Raw genomic sequence first — 6,000 nt, 5'->3', positions numbered from 1 at the left:
AAATTTACAAATATTTTTAGTTAAAATTAAAATATAATAAGAAATTGTCATGGGGCAATTTCTTACATTTTACTTGTAAAATAATTACACAATTTACTTATTGTAATATTATTGCAGATTTTAAATAAATGGGAAGTTAATAGTATATTATTCAACGAGCATGTAATGATGGCTATTACTTACGATGATGAAGTTTGCGACACGAGCCGTAGGCCAGTGTCGTAATTCGTCACAGTGAGTAATAGCCTTTACATGCGAGTAGAATACTATACTTTTTCTACGACTTTTTTTATTTTAATTAGTAAAATATATAATCGTCAACTACTCGAGATATAATTTATAATAATTTACAAAAATACCTAAATGCGTACCCCTAGTACGTGGCTAAATAATTGGTTGCATACTATTACCAAATTCTTATTTATTGTAAAAATACAACAAGAAATATTCAATCCAAGTTCTATTAGTTTCCGAAAAATTATAAACATTTTGTACCTACTGTCAGTGAATCTAATAAATAGGAAATGGCTATTGTCGGTGGACGTATTACGTATTTCATATGGTTATAATGTTTATTTACATTTAACTATATATACCTAATATAATAATATAACAATATATATTATGTTATAACATATTTAACACAATATAACTTGAAAAATAAACACAATATTATATTAGTTATAAATTAAAATTAACACAAACAAATTGCGCTAATGTCACTGTCACTAAAATAAATGATAAACGTCAAAATTTTTAGTAAAAAATATATAAACGTCAAAAATATACTGACATTGTTACAGTTAAAATTCCTTTAAAAATTTTTCGAAGGATTCCTTTAAAATAAGGATTAGGCTAAAATAATAACTATTGTTTATTACAAATATAATTTTAAGGTAGAGAATAATAATAAATAATCATTATATTTTTCATTTACTCATTTTATTTTTTACCGTGATTTTTTACCTACTGCTTTCCATGTGATAGGGTAATGTCTGTCTGTGGATCGCATGCTTCATTATTTTCTCCTTATATTCTTCTTGTACGACGCTATACGGTATGGTATAAATGTCTGGAATAAATTCGATATTTCGTAAGCCGGCAACTTTAAGGAAAAATCCTGAAATAGGTCGAGTTTTATTTTTAAATTATAATTTTTTGTCATACATATCATACTGGTGACGTCATCCATCTGGGCGTGATGACGTAATCGAGGATTCTTTTAAATTAACGTAGGAGTCGTGTGCTAGCTCATTTGAAAAGTTATTTAATTTTCTATTCAGTAATATAAACATTAACATAATTATTTTTAGAGGGTGTCTCAAAATTATTTTTTAATTAAATAATTGACACAAAAAAGAGTATATGTAATTTATTTAATTCAAAATACATTCTACTGCTGTCAGAAAACAGAAAAAAATATTTATCGGTCAAATGAACATTGTTTTTCGCTTCAGTTAAAGCTAGGTACCACCCATTTGCCTGTTGGCAGATTGAACATTGAATTTAAGCAAAAAGCAATGTTTATTTTTTAATTAAATATTTTTTTTTTGTTTTTTGACAGCCCTATAATGTATTTTTAATAAAATAAACTGCATAAATTTTTCTTTTTGTGTCAATTAATTTAATTAAAAAAAAATTTGGATAACCTGTATAAATAATTATGTTAGAGTTTACATTACCGAATAGAGAATTAAATAACCTTTCCTATAAGCACACGACCCCTTTAATCATTTAAAAAAATCGTCGATTAGGTCATCAGGCCCAGATGGATGACGACACCAGTATGATATATATGTCAAAAAATCATAATTTAATAATAAAAATCGACCTGTTTCAGCATTTTTTCTTAAAGTTGCCGGCTTACGAAATATTGAATTTCTTCCAGACATTTGCACCATACTGTATATTTTGTCTCTTGCATATTTAAAGTTTTAAGGACTTTGTTTTTATTTAGATTTTTTATCTATGTCTAGATTATTTAGTTTTCATCCTGATTTCTCCTCGTTCTTGTATTCTATTAAATTAAAAAGCAGTGAAATTTTGATTTTTTTGTAAGTAATAAGATAATACTAAAACGGTCCTGGTAAAGGGAGAGTGAGGTCGATTTGAATCTGCTCCGCAATTTAGCTTCAAAATTACTGAGGTATTGCGAACAGATAAATCACCAAAGTCTTACAACGTGTAAATAAGTGAATTAAGTAATTTAGAGTGTAAACTAAACAAGAATTTTAAAAGTAAGATCCAACCATTATTAACCTAACCTAGTTTTAATAAAAATATATTTTAAATTACTAACAGTAAAACAATAATTATCATTAAGTTTTTGGCACTGATAAGAGGTCACGGTCCGCTGGGGCGACTAGCCGTTGCTTCTTTTCGCAGTGTTAATGACTAATAGATAAATTCAAGTTTTTTGCACCTATCGAAAAATGCAGAGTCGAAATATTATTGTTGATTTAAATAAATAACCGATAATTAAACAATTTTTAAATAATTTTAAAAGTAAAATAAAAATTTAAAAATTAAATAATTAATAAATAAAATAACAATAATATTAATACATAGTAATAAGTAAATACAGAATTAGGTCTCTAAATAAAAACACAATGAGTGAGCATAGAAGCGAAACTGGAAGCGAGGTAGAAACAGACGAAGAAACTAAACGGAAGAGAACGGAAGGAAACGATGACAGTTTTGAAAGAAGTAAAAAAGCAAAGAGAACACAACAGAAAAATGAAGCAGACAAAGATACAAATGCAGTCGTGATTAGAATGATGAAAGGACTTATAGAGAAAAATGAAGAAATAATCAATGAAATAAAACAGGTCAGGAATTAATGGAAATGAGGCAAGAGAATCAGAACTTGAAAAGAGAAGTAAAGCAACTACAGGAAAGAATCGAATACATAGAAAAATACAGTAAGAAGAAAAACCTGATAATATCAGGATTAAAAATGGACACAAAAGACGATAAAAACATTAGAGAAGAAATGGAAAATTTCCTAGTTAGAGAACTGCAAGTTAAAGTGAAATTAAGGAACGCCACAAAAATTGGAAAGAATCTCTGTGTTATAGAAACGGAAACAATGACTGAAAAAATGGAGATATTGAAAAACAAGAGAAAGTTAAAAAACCACAACGAACGCATTTACATAAACAGTGACCTAACGATGAAAGAAAAAGAAATACAGAAACAATTAAGCAAGGTGGCGAAAGAAGAAAGAGAAAAAGGAAAAATGGCAAGAATTGGATACAAAAAGTTAATAGTAGATGGTAGAGAATGGAGATGGGATGAAGAGAAGGAGCAGCTATACGAAATAAAAAAAGGAGAAGCTGCACCAGGGGGGTCAAAAAGTAAAAAATAATAATCAACATGAGAAAAATGGTAGCGACATGGCTACAATAAGGACGATGAATTCGGAGAAAGGAAAAGAAGATAAAAAAGGAAATAAACAAATTGAAAATGTACTGAAAGTGGGCACATGGAATGTAAGAGGGATCTACGATGAAGGAGCATTAAGAAATTTAGATAAAATAATGGCCTTGCAAGAGACCAAGCAACTAGGAAGTGAGATAGTAAAAGTTGGGAAAAGTAACCTTTTTAAAATCGGTGGGCCAAATAGATACCTGGGGACTGGTTTTATAGTATCAGACAGAATAAGACGAGTAGTAACTGACTTCCAAGCAATATCAGAAAGACTGTGCTATTTAAGATTTCGCGGGAAGTATAGAAAAATTAGCATAATTAATTCACATGCTCCTACAGAAGAGAAAGACATGAAAACAAAAAATGAGTTCTATGAACAACTCGGTGAGCTAATTGGGAAAATACCAAAATATGATATAAAAATAATTGTGGGAGATATGAATGCGAAAGTAGGAAGAGAAGAAATTTATATGAATATAACAGGAGGTAAAAGCCTACATAAAGAAAGTAATGACAATGGCAAAAAACTAATAGAACTTTCAATGCAACATAACCTTAAGGTAGTAAGTACACAATTTGATCATAAAGATATACACAAAATAACCTGGATCTCTCCTGATGGAAAAACGAGAAATTAAATAGAACATGTCCTCATTGAAAGAAAACACAACAAATCTGTGACTGATTGTAGAAGTTACAGAGGAGCAGACGCGGATAGCGATCATATATTGACAATAGTCAAACTTAAGCAAGAAATTCCCAAGCTAAGAAGAAAAGGGACACAACGGAAAAATACCAATTAGAGCTACTCCAAGATAAAGAGGTAGCAAAAAGAACAGAGGAAGAGATAAACAAGAGATTGGAAAGAATCACGACCTGGAACCTAGAAGAGGAATGGGAACAAATACAAGCAGCTGTGATAGAAGCGGCAGACCTTAGCATTGGGAAGGAAGAAAAAGAAAATAGAGAACAATGGTTTGATGAGGACTGCAAAAGAATTCTAGAGCAGAGAAACAACGCAAAAATGGAAAATATTAGAAACAACACAGAAAAAAGTAACGAGTATTATAAAGAAAAGAGAAGAGAAGCTAAGCGATTATGTAGGCAAAAGAAGAGAAAAGCACTGGAAAAGCAACTAGAAATAATAGAAGATAACTATGTCCAAAAAGAAGTTAAAAATTTTTATCAAGGAGTAAAAAAAAACACGAGGGACTCAAAATAAATGCACAATGTTTTGCAGAAATAAAGATGGTATGTTGCTGGGACACAAGACAGAAAAATTTAATAGATGGGCAGAATACTTTGGAGAATTATTAAACGATAAAGCCCAAACAGAAACAGAAATGCAACAGCGAGGGCAAGAAATCGAACAACACCAAATACAAGAAGCGGAACCACAACAAACACAAGCACCGACAGAAAGGGAGATAATAACAGTAATAAAGGACCTAAAAAATAATAAAAGTGCCGGAGAAAGCGGAGTTCCAGCAGAGATATTAAAGGTAGGAGGAAATATACTGCAGCAAAAAATAGCTGGACTTATAAACAAAATATGGGACAACGAAAAAATGCCGGAGCAATGGAACACAGCACTCATCTGCCCAATTCACAGGAAAGGTGATAAGACCATATGTGAAAATTACAGAGGAATCGCACTGTTAGAAGTGGTGTATAAGGTATTAGCAAAAATTATAAGAACTAGATTGAAAGCTTATGAATCAGAGATAATAGGAGAATACCAGGCTGGTTTCAGACAGGGAAGAGGAACAACCGATCAAATTTTTTTGCTAAAGTTATTGCAAAACAATAGTTATGAACAAAATCTAGGCTTACATATGCTCTTTATCGATTTTAAACAGGCTTACGACTCAATCTCACGAAACGGGCTATAGGAAACAATGAGAGCACTAGGAATATCAGAGAAACTGATACGATTAGTTAAAATGACGTTAACCAACACAGTCAATAAAGTCATGATAGAAGGCAGTTTTTCAAATCAGTTTAACGTCAACAGAGGATTAAAACAAGGGGACCCCCTGTCAACAGACTTATTCAATCTAGTACTAGAAAATATAATTAGAGGAGCCAATATCCAGACAAGCGGCACGATTCTTAACAGAAGACAACAGTGTATAGGTTTTGCAGATGACTTGGTGTTTCTGACGCGTTCAAGAATAGAACTTCAAAAAATGTTCAAGCAATTTGAAGAAGAAGCAAAAAAATATGGCCTGACTATAAATCAAGGAAAAACCAAGTATATGGAAATGAGAGGAGAAAATGCTGAAGAAAATAAGTGGATTACTCTAAGGACAAATGACAAAGATTATAAATTTGAGAAGGTAACTGAATTTGAGTACCTTGGAATCACAGTTACAAATAGAGGAGATGAAGAGAGAGATAGATAAACGGTTGTTAAAAGGTAGCAAAGCAGTAGGTTCATTAAACGCACTGTTGAAGGCAAAAAACGTGTCCAGGGCAGCCAAGATCCGAGCGTATGAAGCAATAGTGAGACCAACAGTGCTGTATGCATGTGAAACTTGGACAATGAACCAGAAAGTAGAAAAGAAGCTA

This window comes from Diabrotica virgifera, chromosome 4, assembly GCF_917563875.1.
Source record: "Diabrotica virgifera virgifera chromosome 4, PGI_DIABVI_V3a".
In the NCBI taxonomy this organism is placed as follows: domain Eukaryota; kingdom Metazoa; phylum Arthropoda; class Insecta; order Coleoptera; family Chrysomelidae; genus Diabrotica; species Diabrotica virgifera.
The sequence above is the reverse complement of the archived record's forward strand: the minus strand, read 5'-3'. Positions refer to the sequence as shown.